The sequence below is a fragment of the Ranitomeya imitator genome, chromosome 1, assembly GCF_032444005.1.
Source record: "Ranitomeya imitator isolate aRanImi1 chromosome 1, aRanImi1.pri, whole genome shotgun sequence".
NCBI lineage: Eukaryota > Metazoa > Chordata > Amphibia > Anura > Dendrobatidae > Ranitomeya > Ranitomeya imitator.
In genome coordinates this window covers 9623319-9641266 of record NC_091282.1, presented here as the reverse complement: position 1 = coordinate 9641266, position 17948 = coordinate 9623319, and the positions used below count along the sequence as shown (strand labels likewise).

The 17948-nt window shown below is 44.4% G+C and overlaps 1 protein-coding gene across 1 annotated transcript in view; it reads right to left on the bottom strand.

Annotated features, from left to right (window-relative positions):
* Positions 1-17948, bottom strand: part of LOC138657966 (uncharacterized) — an 81515-nt gene that overhangs the window by 46615 nt on the left and 16952 nt on the right.

Sequence of the window (17948 nt, the reverse complement as noted above, 5' to 3'; positions counted from 1 at the left end):
CGGACAACGATCAGGTTTATTAGCCTGAAATTTCTGCAACACTCTCCGCAAATCAGGGGAGATGGCAGACACAATGACTCCTTCCTTGAGGATACTCGCCGGCTCAGATAACCCCGGAGAGTCGGGCACAAAACTCCTAGACAGAGCATCCGCCTTCACATTTTTAGAGCCCGGAAGGTATGAAATCACAAAATCAAAACGAGCAAAAAATAACGACCAACGGGCCTGTCTAGGATTCAAGCGCTTGGCAGACTCGAGATAAGTCAAGTTCTTATGATCAGTCAAAACCACCACGCGATGCTTAGCACCCTCAAGCCAATGACGCCACTCCTCGAATGCCCACTTCATGGCCAGCAACTCTCGGTTGCCCACATCATAATTACGCTCAGCAGCAGAAAATTTCCTGGAAAAGAAAGCACATGGTTTGAACACTGAGCAACCAGAACCTCTCTGTGACAAAACAGCCCCTGCTCCAATCTCAGAAGCATCAACCTCGACCTGGAACGGAAGAGAAACATCAGGTTGACACAACACAGGGGCACAGCAAAAACGACGCTTCAACTCCTGAAAAGCTTCCACGGCAGCAGAAGACCAATTAACCAAATCAGCACCCTTCTTGGTCAAATCGGTCAATGGTCTGGCAATGCTAGAAAAATTACAGATGAAGCGACGATAAAAATTAGCAAAGCCCAGGAATTTCTGCAGACTTTTTAGAGATGTCGGCTGAGTCCAATCCTGGATGGCCTGAACCTTAACCGGATCCATCTCGATAGTAGAAGGGGAAAAGATGAACCCCAAAAATGAAACTTTCTGCACACCGAAGAGACACTTTGATCCCTTCACGAACAAGGAATTAGCACGCAGTACCTGGAAAACCATTCTGACTTGCTTCACATGAGACTCCCAATCATCTGAGAAGATCAAAATGTCATCCAAGTAAACAATCAAGAATTTATCCAGATACTCACGGAAAATGTCATGCATAAAAGACTGAAAAACAGATGGAGCATTGGCAAGTCCGAACGGCATCACCAGATACTCAAAATGACCCTCGGGCGTATTAAATGCCGTTTTCCATTCATCTCCTTGCCTGATTCTCACCAGATTATACGCACCACGAAGATCAATCTTAGTAAACCAACTAGCCCCCTTAATCCGAGCAAACAAGTCAGAAATCAATAGCAAGGGATACTGAAACTTAACAGTGATCTTATTAAGAAGGCGGTAATCAATACACGGTCTTAGCGAACCATCCTTCTTGGCTACAAAAAAGAACCCTGCTCCCAATGGTGACGACGATGGGCGAATATGTCCCTTCTCCAGGGACTCCTTCACATAACTGCGCATAGCGGTGTGTTCAGGTACGGACAAATTAAATAAACGACCCTTAGGGAATTTACTACCAGGAATCAAATCGATAGCACAATCACAATTCCTATGCGGAGGTAGGGCATCAGACTTGGACTCTTCAAATACATCCTGAAAGTCCGACAAGAACTCTGGGATGTCAGAAGGAATGGATGACGAAATAGACAAAAATGGAACATCACCATGTACTCCCTGACAACCCCAGCTGGTTACCGACATAGAGTCCCAATCCAATACTGGATTATGGGTTTGTAGCCATGGCAACCCCAACACGACCACATCATGCAAATTATGCAGTACCAGAAAGCGAATAACTTCCTGATGTGCAGGAGCCATGCACATGGTCAGCTGGGCCCAGTACTGAGGCTTATTCTTGGCCAAAGGTGTAGCATCAATTCCTCTCAACGGAATAGGACACCGCAAAGGCTCCAAGAAAAATCCACAACGTTTAGCATAATCCAAATCCATCAGATTCAGGGCAGCGCCTGAATCCACAAACGCCATGACAGAATACGATGACAAAGAGCACATTAAGGTAATGGACAAAAGGAATTTGGACTGTACAGTACCAATAACGGCAGAGCTATCGAACCGCCTAGTGCGTTTAGTACAATTAGAAATAGCATGAGTAGAATCACCACAATAGAAACACAGTCTGTTCAGACGTCTGTGTTCTTGCCGTTCTACTTTAGTCATAGTCCTGTCGCACTGCATAGGCTCAGGTTTACTCTCAGACAATACCGCCAGATGGTGCACAGATTTACGCTCGCGCAAGCGACGACCGATCTGAATGGCCAAGGACATAGACTCATTCAAACCAGCAGGCATAGGAAATCCCACCATTACATCCTTAAGAGCTTCAGAGAGACCCTTTCTGAACAAAGCCGCTAGTGCAGATTCATTCCACAGAGTGAGTACTGACCACTTCCTAAATTTCTGACAATATACTTCTACATTATCCTGACCCTGGCATAAAGCCAGCAGATTTTTCTCAGCCTGATCCACTGAATTAGGCTCATCGTAAAGCAATCCCAGCGCCTGGAAAAATGCATCAACATTACTCAATGCAGAATCTCCTGGTGCAAGAGAAAACGCCCAGTCCTGTGGGTCGCCGCGCAAAAAAGAAATAATAATCAAAACCTGTTGAATAGGATTACCAGAAGAATGAGGTTTCAAGGCCAAAAATAGCTTACAATTATTTCTGAAGCTCAGGAACTTAGTTCTGTCACCAAAAAACAAATCAGGAATCGGAATTCTTGGTTCTAGCATCGATTTCTGATCAATAGTATCTTGAATCTTTTGTACATTTACAACGAGATTATCCATTGAGGAGCACAGAGCCTGAATATCCATGTCCACAGCTGTGTCCTGAAGCACTCTAATGTCTAGGGGAAAAAAAAGACTGAAGACAGAGCTAAGAAAAAAAAATGATGTCAGGATTTCTTTTTTCCCTCTATTGGGAATCATTGGTGGGCTCCTTGTACTGTTATGGCTGGCAATCAGGCAACACAGCGTGCAGTAATCAGCGCACATACAGAGATCTGGCAATAACCAAAAACAATAGGACGAGCTCTGAGACGTGGAATCTCTGTAGACTGCAGTACCTGATCTATCCTCACACAACTATAAGCAGCAGTGGATTGCGCCTATCACTACCTATGCAACTCGGCACTGCCTGAGGAGCTGACTAGCCTGAAGATAGAAATACAAGCCTGACTTACCTCAGAGAAATACCCCAAAGGAATAGGCAGCCCCCCACATATAATGACTGTTAGCAAGATGAAAAGACAAACGTAGGAATGAAATAGATTCAGCAAAGTGAGGCCCGATATTCTAGACAGAGCGAGGATAGCAAAGAGAACTATGCAGTCTACAAAAACCCTAAAACGAAAACCACGCAAAGGGGCAAAAAGACCCACCGTGCCGAACTAACAGCACGGCGGTGCACCCCTTTGCTTCTCAGAGCTTCCAGCAAAAGTTAATAGCAAGCTGGACAGAAAAAACAGAAAACAAACTAGAAGCACTTATCTAGCAGAGCAGCAGGCCCAAGGAAAGATGCAGTAGCTCAGATCCAACACTGGAACATTGACAAGGAGCAAGGAAGACAGACTCAGGTGGAGCTAAATAGCAAGGCAGCCAACGAGCTCACCAAAACACCTGAGGGAGGAAGCCCAGAGACTGCAATACCACTTGTGACCACAGAAGTGAACTCAGCCACAGAATTCACAACAGCAGTCCTTGAGCAGCCGATCGAGGTTGCATACTGCTGTGCGAGATGTGAGCTCGATGTGCATTTGGAAGCCCAGATTCTGGATCTAAATGTGCAGCTGGCAACACTGAGATCCATAGACAATATGGAGAGGAGTCTTCTGCTCACGGAGCAGACGCTCAATGGGACAGATGAGGGGGGGGATGGTGGGATGGAGCTGCAGGACAGAGAAGCAGCAAGCTGGGTGACAATTAGGAAGCGGGGTAGAGGGAAGAGTGCCAGGGAGGCAAGTCCTGATCTGGAACACCACAATAAGTTTGCTAAGTTGGCAGATGAGGGGGGTGCCAGTACAAAGGTAGCACTGCTGCAGCCAGGCATGTCCTCTGAAAGCCGGAGGAGTGACTGCTCCAGTAAGGAGGGAAATAGGAGAGCAGGGCAGGCCAGACAGGTGCTGGTAGTGGGGGACTCCATTATTAGGGGAACAGATAGGGCAATCTGTCACAAAGACAGGGATCGTCGCACGGTGTGCTGCCTACCTGGCGCTCGAGTCTGACACATCGCTGATCGGGTGGATTATTGGGAGGGGCTGGTGAGGACCCAGCGGTCATGGTGCACATTGGCACTAATGACAAAGTTAGAGGTAGGTGGAAGGTCCTTAAAGATGATTTCAGGGAATTAGGCTGCAAGCTGAAAGCAAGGACCTCCAACGTGGTATTCTCCGAAATACTGCCTGTACCACGCTAGAGAGGCAACGGGAGATTAGGGAGGTTAATAAGTGGCTCAAGAATTGGTGTAGGAAGGAGGGGTTTGGGTTCCTGCAGAACTGGGCCAACTTCTCAGTTGGCTACAGGCTCTACGCTAGGGACGGGCTGCACCTCAGTGGGGAAGGTGCAGCTGTGCTGGGGGAGAAAATGGCTAGAAGGTTGGAGGAGCGTTTAAACTAGGGATTCATTTTATAGGAGGCGAAGATAGTGCAGAGAGCCCTGGGCACAAATAAGGAAGATGGGGGTGGCCGCGGCATGGGGGGTGGGGTTAGAACAGTTAATTTAAGAAAGAATAGAGGTACAGAGAGATACATAAAGTGCATGTATACTAATGCCAGAAGCCTCGCCAACAAAATGGAGGAATTAGAATTAATGTTGTTGGAGCATAATTATGACATGGTGGGGATATCTGAGACATGGCTGGATGAGAGCCATGACTGGGCTGTTAACTTACTGGGTTATAGTCTATTCAGAAATGACCGAATGGATAAGCGAGGGGGAGGGGTGTGTCTATATGTAAAATCGTCCTTAAGACCCATCCGGCGTGATAATATAGGTGAATTTAATGAAAATGTAGAGTCCCTGTGGGTGGAGATAAGGGGAGGGGGAAAAAATAATAAAATACTGATAGGGGTTTGTTATAAGTCACCAAAAATAGTGGAAGCAATGGAGAATATCCTCGTAAAGCAAATAGATGAAGCTGCGACTCAAGGAGAAGTCATTATTATGGGGGACTTCAACTACCCTGAAATAGATTGGGGAACAGAAACCTGCAGTTCCAGCAAAGGTGATCGGGGTCTGACAACTATGAGAGACAATTACCTCTGACAACTGGTTCAGGACCCAACAAGAAGGGGGGCACTGCTAGACCTAATATTAACCAACAGGCCAGACCGCATATCAAATATAAGGGTTGGGGGTCACTTGGGAAATAGCGATCACAAAATAATAAGTTTTCATGTATCCTTTAATAAGATGTGTAATAGAGGGGTTACAAGGACACTAAACTTCAGGAGGGAAAATTTCCAACGGATGAGAGAGGATCTTGGTGCAAGTAACTGGGACGATATCCTGAGACATAAAAATACACAAAGAAAATGGGAGACATTTATTAGCATCCTGGATAGGACCTGTGCACAGTATATACCGTATGGGAATAAACATACTAGAAATAGGAGGAAACCAATATGGCTAAATAGAGCTGTAAGGGGCGCAATAAAGGACAAAAAGAAAGCATTTAGAGAATTAAAGGAAGTAGGTAGTGATGAGGCATTAAATAAATACAGAAAATTAAATAAATTCTGTAAAAAGCAAATCAAGGCAGCAAAGATTGAGACAGAGAGACTCATTGTCAGAGAGAGTAAAAATAATCCCAAAATATTCTTTAACTACGTAAATAGTAAGAAACTAAAAAATGATAGTGTTGGCCCCTTAAAAATAGTCTGGGTGAAATGGTGGATGAGGATGAGGAGAAAGCCAATATGCTAAATGACTTTTTTTCATCAGTATTTACACAAGAAAATTCCATGGCAGACAAAATGACTAGTGATAAAAATTCCCAATTAAATGTCACCTGCTTAACCCAGCAGGAAGTGCGGCGGCGTCTAAAAATCACTAAAATTTACAAATCTCCGGGCCCGGATGGCATACACCCTCGAGTACTGCAGGAATTAAGTACAGTCATTGATAGACCATTATTTTTAATCTTTAAAGACTCCATAATAACAGGGTCAGTACCACAGGACTGGCGTATAGCAAATTTGGTGCCAATATTCAAAAAGGGGACAAAAACTGAACTGGGTAATTATAGGCCAGTAAGCTTCACCTCTACTGTGGGTAAAATCCTGGAGGGCATTCTAAGGGACGCTATACTGGAGTATCTGAAGAGGAAGAACCTCATGACCCAGTATCAGCACGGGTTTACTAGGGACCGTTCATGTCAGACTAATCTGATCAATTTCTATGAAGAGGTAAGTTCTGGACTGGACCAAGGGAGCCCAGTGGACGTAGTGTATATGGACTTTTCAAAAGCTTTTGATACGGTGCCACACAAAAGGTTGATACATAAAATGAGAATAATGGGGATATGGAAAAATATGTGTAAGTGGGTTAAGAGCTGGCTCAGGGATAGGAAACAAAGGGCGGTTATCAATGGAGCACACTCGGACTGGGTCGCGGTTAGCAGGGTCAGTATTGGGCCCTCTTCTTAACAAATTTATTAATGACCTTGTAGGGGGCATACAGAGTAGAATTTCAATATTTGCAGATGACACTAAACTCTGTAGGGTAATCAATACAGAGGACAATTTTTTATTACAGAATGATTTATGTAAACTAGAAGCTTGGGCTGATAAATGGCAAATGAGCTTTAATGGGGATAAATGTAAGGTCATGCACTTGGGTAGAAGTAATAAGATGTATAATTATGTACTTAATTCTTAAACTCTGGGCAAAACCGTCAATGAAAAAGACCTGGGTGTATGGGTGGATGATAAACTCACATTTAGTGGCCAGTGTCAGGCAGCTGATACAAAGCAAATAAAATAATGGGATGCATTAAAAGAGGCATAGATGCTCATGAGGAGAACATAATTTTACCTCTATACAAGTCTCTAGTTCGACCACACTTAGAATACTGTGCACAGTTCTGGTCTCCGGTGTATAAGAAAGACATAGCTGAACTGGAGCGGGTGCAGAGAAGAGCGACCAAGGTTATTAGAGGACTGGGGGGTCTGCAATACCAAGATAGGTTATTACACTGGGGGCTATTTAGTTTGGAAAAGAAGGCTAAGGGGTGATCTTATGTTAATGTATAAATATATGAGGGGACAGTACAAAGACCTTTCTGATGATCTTTTTAATCATAGACCCGAGACAGGGACAAGGGGGCATCCTCTACGTCTGGAGGAAAGAAGGTTTAGGCATAATAACAGACGCGGATCCTTTACTGTAAGAGCAGTGAGACTATGGAACTCTCTGCCGTATGATGTTGTAATGAGTGATTCATTACTTAAATGTAAGAGGGGACTGGATACCTTTCTTGAAAAGTATAATGTTACAGGTTATATATGTACTAGATTCCTTGATAGGGCGTTGATCCAGGGAACTAGATTGCCGTATGTTGAGTCGGGAAGGAATTTTTTTCCCCAATGTGGAGCTTACTCTTTGCCACATGGTTTTTTTTTTGCCTTTCTCTGGATCAACATATTAGGGCATGTTGGGTTAGGCTATGGTTTGAACTAGATGGACTTAAAGTCTTCCTTCAACCTTAATAACTATGTTACTATGTAACATACAGGGGGAAAAAAATAACACGCTGCCACAACAGCTTAGAGCAGGTTTTCTCCTATATGAGACATATAACAGTCTGCTCTCCTCACAGCTCTCACTGCACAGAGACTATAAATGCTTGGAGTAGAGCTGAACAAATTGATTACTAAAACTACTTTATTCTCCAGGTAGTCAATGTGTGTGTGTGATACAGCAGGGCTCACAGCACTGTGGGAAGAGAGCTGCATAAGTATTTGTAATGAGACATCTCAGGTTTGCTTTTTGCCTTCCCCCCCACACACTGACTGCAATATAATGAAAACTGAAGAGCAATCACATTCATCTTTGCTCTACTCACGGTACTTTGTAATCACACAGAGTTCTGCAAAGATCAGTGAGAACATACTGTCAGGTCATAATTTTGTGGTGCATGTTCTTTTTTCCAGAGTTTTTCTCTGCCTGATTATGACTGCTAGATCATGGAGAGGAAGAAGTACACACCCCTAGAGACAAATCTCTGATAACACTCAGTTGGGCTTATCATAAAGTTTAACCTAACCTTTCCAAGCCAATACCTCCACAAGGTAGAAGAGAACTAAAATCTAAAAAAATATATATATTATATTGAGCTCCGCAGCCACTATGCCATGATGTGAGCAGTTTAACATGCTCAAGCTGGGGAAACAGCCCCTTTAACCCCTTTACCCCCAAGGGTGGTTTGCACGTTAATGACCGGGCCAATTTTTACAATTCTGACCACTGTCCCTTTATGAGGTTATAACTCTGGAACGCTTCAACGGATCCCAGTGATTCTGACATTGTTTTCTCGTGACATATTGTACTTCATGATAGTGGTAAAATTTCTTTGATATTACCTGCGTTTATTTGTGAAAAAAATGGAAATTTGGCGAAAATTTTGAAAATTTCGCAATTTTCCAACTTTGAATTTTTATGCAATTAAATCACAGAGATATGTCACACAAAATACTTAATAAGTAACATTTCCCACGTGTCTACTTTACATCAGCACAATTTTGGAACCCCAATTTTTTTTTGTTAGGGAGTTATAAGGGTTAAAAGTTGACCAGCAATTTCTCATTTCTACAACACCATTTTATTTTTAGGGACCACATCTCATTTGAAGTCATTTTGAGGGGTCTATATCATAGAAAATGCCCAAGTGTGACACCATTCTAAAAACTGCACCCCTCAAGGTGCTCAAAACCACATTCAACAAGTTTATTAACCCTTCAGGTGTTTCACATGAATTTTTGGAATGTTTAAATAAAAATGAACATTTAACTTTTTTTTCACAAAAAAATTACTTCAGCTCCAATTTGTTTTATTTTACCAAGGGTAACAGGAGAAAATGGACACCAAAAGTTGTTGTACAATTTGTCCTGAGTACGCCGATACCCCATATCTGGGGGGTAAACCACTGTTTGGGTGCATGACAGAGCACGGAAGCGAAGAAGCGCCATTTGACTTTTCAATCCAAAATTGACTGGAATTCAGATGGGACGCCATGTTGCGTTTGGAGAGCCAATGATGTGCCTAAACATTGAAACCCCCCACAAGTGACACCATTTTGGAAAGTAGACCCCCTAAGGAACTTATCTAGAGGTGTGGTGAGCACTTTGACCCACCAAGGGCTTCACAGAAGTTTATAATGCAGAGCCGGAAAAATAAAACAAACATTTTTTCCCACAAAAATTATTTTTTAGACCCCAGTTTTGTATTTTCCCGAGGGTAACAGGAGAAATTGGACTCCAAAAGTTGTTTTCCAATTTGTCCTGAGTACGCTGATACCCCATATGTGGGGGGGGGACCAACGTTTGGGCGCATGGGAGGGCTCGGAAGGGAAGGAGCGCCATTTGGAATGCAGACTTAGATGGATTGGTCGGCAGGAGTCACATTGCGTTTGCAGAGCCCCTAATGTACCTAAACAGTAGAAACCCCCCACAAGTGACCACATATTGGAAACTAGACCTCCCAAGGAACTTATCTAGATCTGTTGTGAGAACTTTGAACCCCCAAGTGTTTCACTAGTTTATAACGCAGAGCCGTGAAAATAAAAAATCATTTTCCACAAAAATTATTTTTTAGCCCCCAGTTTTGTATTTTCCCGAGGGTAACAGGAGAAATTGGACCCCAAAATTTGTTGTCCAATTTGTCCTGAGTACGCTGATACCCCATATGTTGGGGTAAACCCCTGTTTGGGCAAACGGGAGAGCTCGGAAGGGAAGGAGCACCGTTTTACTTTTTCAACGCAGAATTGGCTGGAATTGAGATCGGACGCCATGTCGCGTTTGGAGAGCCCCTGATGTGCCTTAACAGTGGAAACCCCCCAGTTATAACTGAAACCCTAATCCAAATACACCGCTAACCCTAATCCCAACGGTAACCCTAACCACACCTCTAACCCTGACACACCCCTAACCCTAATCCCAACCCTATTCCCAACCGTAAATGTAATCCAAACCCTAACTTTATCCCCAACCCTAACTGTAGCCCTAACCCTAGCACAAACCCTAGCCCTAACCCTAGCCCTAACCCTAACCCTAGCCCTAACCCTAACCCTAGCCCTAACCCTAGCCCTAACCCTAATAGGAAAATGGAAATATTTTTTTAATTTTTTCCTAACTAAGGGGGTGACAAAGGGGGGTTTGATTTACTTTTATAGCGGGTTTTTTAGCGGATTTTTATGATTGGCAGCCGTCACACACTGAAAGACGCTTTTTATTGCAGGAAATATTTTTTGCGTTACCACATTTTGAGAGCTTTAATTTTTCCATATTTGAGTCCACAGAGTCATGTGAGGTCTTGTTTTTTGCGGGACGAGTTGACGTTTTTATTGGTAACATTTTCGGGCACGTGACATTTTTTGATCGCTTTTTATTCCGATTTTTGTGAGGCAGAATGACCAAAAACCAGCTATTCATGAATTTCTTTTGGGGGAGGCGTTTATACCGTTCCGCGTTTGGTAAAATTGATAAAGCAGCTTTATTCTCCGGGTCAGTACGATTACAGCGATACCTCATTTATGTAATTTTTTTATGTTTTGGCGCTTTTATGCGATAAAAACTATTTTATAGAAAAAATAATTATTTTTGCTTCGCTTTATTCTGAGGACTATAACTTTTTTATTTTTTCTCTGATGATGCTGTATGGCTCGTTTTTTGCGGGACAAGATGACGCTTTCAGCGGTACCATGGTTATTTAGATCTGTCTTTTTGATCGCGTGTTATTCCACTTTTTGTTCGGCGATATGATAATAAAGCGTTGTTTTTTGCCTCGTTTTTTTTTTTTTCTTACGGTGTTTACTGAAGGAGTTAACTAGTGATATAGTTTTATAGGTCGGGTCGTTACGGACACGGCGATACTAAATATGTGTACTTTATTTTTTTTTTATTATTTAGATAAAGAAATGTATTTATAGGAACAATATATATATATTTTTTTAATTTGTTTTTAAATTTTTTTACACATTGGAATATTTTTTTTTGTACACTATAACATTGCCCCAAGGGGGGGGGGGGGCATCATGTTATAGTGTAAGATCGCTGATCTGACACTTTGCTGTGCACGGTGTCAGATCAGCGATCTGACGTGCACTTTTCCTGGCTTCAAAGTGCCTGCTCTGAGCAGGCGCAGTGAAGCCACCTCCCTGCAGGACCTGGATGCCGCAGCCATCTTGGATCCGGGCCTGCAAGGAGGAGGAGGAGGTAAGAGACCCTCGCAGCAACGCGATCGCTGCGGGGGTGTTAGGGAAGCCCGCAGGGAGCCCCCTCCCTGTGCGATGCTTCCCCATACCGCCGGCACACCGCGATCATGTTTGATCGCGGTGTGACGGGGGTTAATGTGCCGGGGGCGGTCCGTGACCGCTCCTGGCACATAGTGCCGGATGTCAGCTGCGATAGGCAGCTGACACACGGCCGCGATCAGCCGCGTTCCCCCCGTGAGCGCAGCCAATCACGCTGGATGTACTATCCCGTCGGTGGTCATACGGGCCCACCACACCTCGGCGGGATAGTACGTCCAATGTCAGAAAGGGGTTAAACATCCAAATCATTTTATTTTTTTCCCCAAAATTTGTTTTTGATTCAATTTGTCCAAAAATTGTGATTCGGAACCAAATCGATTCAGCAAAAATGTAAAGTGGTCCATTGTCTTCAACTGCCCTTAACCCCTTTCTGACATCAGACGTACTATCCCGTCGAGGTGGGGTGGGCCCCTATGACCACCGACGGGATAGTACATCATACGCGATCGGCCGCGCTCACAGGGGGAGCGCGGCCGATCGCGGCCGTGTGTCAGCTGCCTATCGCAGCTGACATCCGGCACTATGTGCCAGGAGCGGTCACGGACCGCTCCCGGCACATTAACCCCCCAAATATGATCGCGATGTGCCGGCGGTACAGGGAAGCATCATGCAGGGAGGGGGCTCCCCTGAGCCCCCCGCAGCAACGCGATGTGATTGCGTTGCTGCGAGGGTCTCCGTACCTCCCACCCTGCTCCAGGCCCGGATCCAAGATGGCTGCGGCATCCGGGTCCTGCAGGGAGGGAGGTGGCTTCACAGAGCCTGCTCAGAGCAGGCACTGTGAAGCCTGCAGTGCTGTAAGTCAGATCGGTGATCTGACAGAGTGCTGTGCAAACTGTCAGATCAACGATCTGTGATGTCCCCCCATGGGACAAAGTAAAAAAGTAAAAAAATTTTTTTCCAAATGTGTAAAAAAAAATATTCATAAATAATGAAAAAAAATATTATTCCCATAAATACATTTCTTTATCTAAATAAAAAAAAATAAATAAAAGTACACATATTTAGTATCGCCGCGTCCGTAACAGCCCGACCTATAAAACTGGCCCACTAGTTAACCCCTTCGGTAAACACCGTAAGAAAAAAAAAAAAAAACGAGGTAAAAAACAACGCTTTATTATCATACCACCGAACAAAAAGTGGAATAACACGCGATCAAAAAGACAGAGCCGCCATACAGCATCATCAGCAAAAAAATAAAGTTATAGTCCTGAGAATAAAGCGATGCAAAAATAATTGTATTTTCTATAAAATAGTTTTTATCGTATAAAAGCGCCAAAACATAAAAAAATGATATGAGGTATCGCTGTAATCGTACTGACCCGAAGAATAAAGCTGCTTTATCAATTTTACCAAACGCGGAACGGTATAAACGCCTCCCCCCAAAAGAAATTCATGAATAGCTGGTTTTTGGTCATTCTGCCTCACAAAAATCGGAATAAAAAGCGATCAAAAAATGTTACGTGCCCGAAAATGTTACCAATAAAAACGTTAACTCGTCTGTTGTGAGTTCTGTTTTTGGGCTCCCTCTGGTGGTTACTGATGGTACTGGGTGACTTGTCTTTCCTGGGTCTCTGGGTTCCACCTGTTCCATTTCCTCGCCGGTTATCAATGTATCCAGTGTGTCTTGTTACCTCTGCTCCCTGCTCCTAGAACCTTCTGGTCAAGCTAAGTTTGGATTTTCCTGTTTTGGTGTTTTGCTTTATTTGTTTTTTTAGTCCAGCCTGCAGATATGTGATTATTGCTGCTGGTTGCTCTAGTGGGCTGAAATTGCTCCTCATGTACCATGAGTTGGCACATGAGTTCAAGTAATTTCAGGATGGTTTTTTGAAGGGTTTTTCGCTGACCGCGCAGTTCACTTTTGTATCCTCTGCTATCTAGCTTTAGCGGGCCTCATTTTGCTGAAACTGTTTTCATACTGCGTATGTGCTTTCCTCTCATTTCACCGTCATTATATGTGGGGGGCTGCTATTTCTGTGGGGTATTTCTCTGGAGGCAAGAGAGGTCTGTGTTTCTTCTAATAGGGGAAGTTAGATCTTCGGCTGGAGCGAGACGTCTAGGATCATCGTAGGCACGTTCCCCGGCTACTTTTATTTGTGTGTTAGGTTCAGGGTCGCGGTCAGCTCAGGTTCCATCGCCCTAGAGCTTGTTTGTATCTGTGCTTGTCCTTTAGTGATCCCCTGCCATTGGGATCATGACAGTATAACCGGCCAACAAAGTGTTAATTGTATTGGCTGAAGTAGGAGGATAAGTAGTCTGAGGAAGTTTTTTTTTTTTTTTCCCTCAGAGTTTGCTGCCTAGCCTTATTGCAGCCTGGCTACTTCCTCCTCCTCTTAATCTTTGAATGGCTCTGATCCCAGCTGTTTATCATGGACGTCCAGAGTTTGGCTTCCAGCCTGAATAATCTTGCCGCTAAGGTTCAAAATATACAGGATTTTGTTGTACATGCTCCTATGTCTGAACCTAGAATTCCTGTCCCAGAGTTTTTTTCTGGAGATAGATCTCGTTTTCTGAATTTTAGGAACAATTGCAAGTTGTTTCTTTCTTTGAAATCTCGCTCCTCTGGAGACCCTGCTCAGCAAGTCAAGATTATTATATCTTTCCTGCGGGGTGACCCTCAGGATTGGGCATTTGCATTGGCACCAGGGGACCCTGCGTTGCTTAATGCGGATGCGTTTTTTCTGGCATTGGGTTTGCTCTATGAGGAACCTAACCAAGAGATTCAGGCTGAAAAAGCTTTGTTGGCCCTCTCTCAGGGGCAAGATGAAGCAGAAATTTGTCAAAAATTTCGGAAGTGGTTGGTGCTTACTCAGTGGAATGAGTGCGCCCTGGCTGCAAGGTTCAGAGATGGCCTTTCCGAGGCCATTAAAGATGTTATGGTGGGGTTCCCTGCGCCTACTGGTCTGAATAAGTCTATGACTATGGCTATTCAGATTGATCGGCGTTTACGGGAGCGCAAACCTGTGCACCATTTGGCGGTGTCGTCTGAACCGTCACCTGAGATAATGCAATGTGATAAAATTCAGTCCAGAAGTGAACGGCAAAATTATAGGCGGAAAAAAAGGTTGTGCTTTTATTGTGGCGATTCAGCTCATGTTATATCAGCATGCTCTAAACGCACAAAAAAGGTTGATAAGTCTGTTGCCATTAGTACTTTACAGTCTAAGTTCATTCTGTCTGTGACTCTGATTTGTTCATTATCATCCATTTCCGTCGATGCCTATGTGGATTCAGGCGCTGCCCTGAGTCTTATGGATTGGTCATTTGCCAATCGCTGTGGGTTTAGTCTGGAGCCTCTGGAAGTCCCTATTCCTTTGAAGGGAATTGACTCTACACCGTTGGCTATGAATAAACCTCAGTACTGGACACAAGTGACCATGCGTATGACTCCCGTTCATCAGGAGGTGATTCGCTTCCTGGTACTGTATAATTTGCATGATGTCCTAGTGCTTGGTCTGCCATGGTTACAAACTCATAATCCAGTCCTTGACTGGAAAACAATGTCTGTGTTAAGCTGGGGTTGTCAGGGGGTTCATGATGATGCACCTCCGATTTCTATCGCTTCATCTACTCCTTCTGAGATTTCTGTGTTTTTGTCTGACTATCGGGATGTTTTTGAGGAGCCTAAGCTCAGTTCGCTTCCTCCTCACAGGGATTGCGATTGTGCTATAAATTTAATTCCAGGCAGTAAATTTCCTAAAGGTCGTTTGTTCAATCTGTCAGTGCCAGAGCATACTGCTATGCGGGATTATGTTAAGGAGTCCTTGGAAAAGGGACATATCCGTCCATCTTTGTCCCCTTTGGGAGCAGGTTTTTTTTTCGTGGCCAAAAAAGATGGTTCCTTGAGGCCTTGTATAGATTATCGTCTTTTGAATAAGATTACCGTAAAATATCAGTATCCTTTGCCATTGTTGACTGATTTGTTTGCTCGCATTAAGGGGGCTAAATGGTTCACTAAGATTGATCTTCGGGGTGCGTATAATCTTATACGAATAAAGCAAGGTGATGAGTGGAAAACCGCATTTAATACGCCTGAGGGCCATTTTGAGTATTTGGTAATGCCTTTCGGACTTTCTAATGCTCCTTCAGTCTTCCAGTCCTTTATGCACGATATTTTCACGATAATATCTGGATAAATTTATGATTGTGTATTTGGATGATATTTTGGTTTTTTCTGATGACTGGGAGTCTCATGTTCAGCAGGTCAGGAAGGTGTTTCAGGTCCTGCGGGCCAATTCCTTGTTTGTAAAAGGCTCAAAGTGTCTCTTTGGAGTCCAGAAGATTTCTTTCTTGGGGTATATTTTTTCCCCTTCTACTATTGAGATGGATCCCGTCAAGGTTCAGGCTATTTGTGACTGGACGCAGCCTACATCTCTTAAGAGTCTACAGAAGTTCTTGGGCTTTGCTAATTTCTATCGTCGTTTTATAACTAATTTTTCTAGTGTTGTTAAGCCTTTGACGGATTTGACTAAGAAGGGTGCTGATGTAGCTAATTGGTCTCCTGCGGCTGTGGAGGCCTTTCAGGAACTTAAGCGTCGGTTTTCTTCTGCTCCTGTGTTGCGTCAGCCAGATGTTTCGCTCCCTTTTCAGGTTGAGGTTGATGCTTCTGAGATTGGAGCGGGGGCGGTTTTGTCACAGAGAAGCTCCGATGGCTCAGTGATGAAGCCATGCGTGTTTTTTTCTAGAAAGTTTTCGCCGGCTGAGCGGAATTATGATGTTGGTAATCGGGAACTTTTGGCCATGAAGTGGGCATTTGAGGAGTGGCGTCATTGGCTAGAGGGTGCTAGACATCGTGTGGTGGTCTTGACTGATCACAAAAATTTGATTTACCTTGAGTCTGCCAGGCGTCTGAATCCTAGACAGGCGCGTTGGTCACTGTTTTTCTCTCGTTTCAATTTTGTGGTTTCATACCTGCCAGGTTCAAAGAATGTGAAGGCGGATGCTCTTTCTAGGAGTTTTGTGCCTGACTCCCTTGGAAATTCTGAGCCCTCTGGTATCCTTAGGGATGGGGTGATTTTGTCTGCTGTCTCCCCAGACTTGCGACGTGCTTTTCAGGAGTTTCAGGCGGGTAAACCTGATCGTTGTCCGCCTGAGAGACTGTTTGTTCCGGATAATTGGACCAGTAGAGTCATCTCCGAGGTCCATTCTTCTGCGTTGGCAGGTCATCCTGGAATATTTGGTACTAGAGACTTGGTGGCCAGGTCTTTTTGGTGGCCTTCCTTGTCGAGGGATGTGCGTTCTTTTGTGCAGTCTTGTGAGGTTTGTGCTCGGGCTAAGCCTTGCTGTTCTCGGGCCAGTGGATTGTTGTCACCTTTGCCTATCCCGAAGAGGCCTTGGACGCACATTTCCATGGACTTTATTTCGGATCTCCCTGTCTCTCAAAAAATGTCCGTCATCTGGGTTGTGTGTGATCGCTTTTCTAAAATGGTTCATCTGGTACCCTTGCCTAAGTTACCTTCCTCCTCTGAGTTGGTCCCTCTGTTTTTTCAGAATGTGGTTCGTTTGCATGGGATTCCTGAGAACATCGTTTCTGACAGGGGATCCCAGTTTGTGTCTAGATTTTGGCGGACGTTCTGTGCTAAGATGGGCATTGATTTGTCCTTTTCGTCTGCATTCCATCCTCAGACGAATGGCCAGACTGAACGAACTAATCAGACCTTGGAAACTTATTTAAGGTGTTTTGTTTCTGCTGATCAGGATGACTGGGTTACCTTTTTGCCGCTGGCCGAATTTGCCCTTAATAATCGGGCTAGTTCTGCTACCTTGGTTTCTCCTTTCTTTTGTAATTCGGGGTTTCATCCTCGTTTTTCCTCTGGTCAGGTGGAACCTTCTGATTGTCCTGGAGTGGACATGGTGGTGGATAGGTTGCATCGGATTTGGAGTCATGTGGTGGACAATTTGAAGTTGTCCCAGGAGAAGGCTCAGCAGTTTGCTAATCGCCGTCGCCGCGTGGGTCCTCGACTTCTTGTTGGGGACTTGGTGTGGTTGTCTTCTCGTTTTGTTCCTATGAAGGTCTCTTCTCCTAAGTTCAAGCCTCGGTTCATCGGTCCCTATAGGATCTTGGAAATTCTTAACCCTGTGTCGTTTCGTTTGGATATCCCGGCATCGTTTGCTATTCATAATGTGTTCCATCGGTCGTTGTTGCGGAAGTATGAGGTACCTGTTATTCCTTCGCTTGAGCCTCCTGCTCCGGTGCTGGTGGAGGGAGAATTGGAGTATGTTGTGGAGAAGATCTTGGATTCTCGTGTTTCCAGACGGAAACTCCAGTATTTGGTCAAGTGGAAGGGTTATGGTCAGGAGGATAATTCTTGGGTGGTTGCCTCGGATGTTCATGCTGATGATTTAGTTCGCGCTTTTCATAGGGCTCATCCTGGTTGCCCTGGTGGTTCTCGTGAGGGTTCGGTGACCCCTCCTCAAGGGGGGGTACTGTTGTGAGTTCTGTTTTTGGGCTCCCTCTGGTGGTTACTGATGGTACTGGGTGACTTGTCTTTCCTGGGTCTCTGGGTTCCACCTGTTC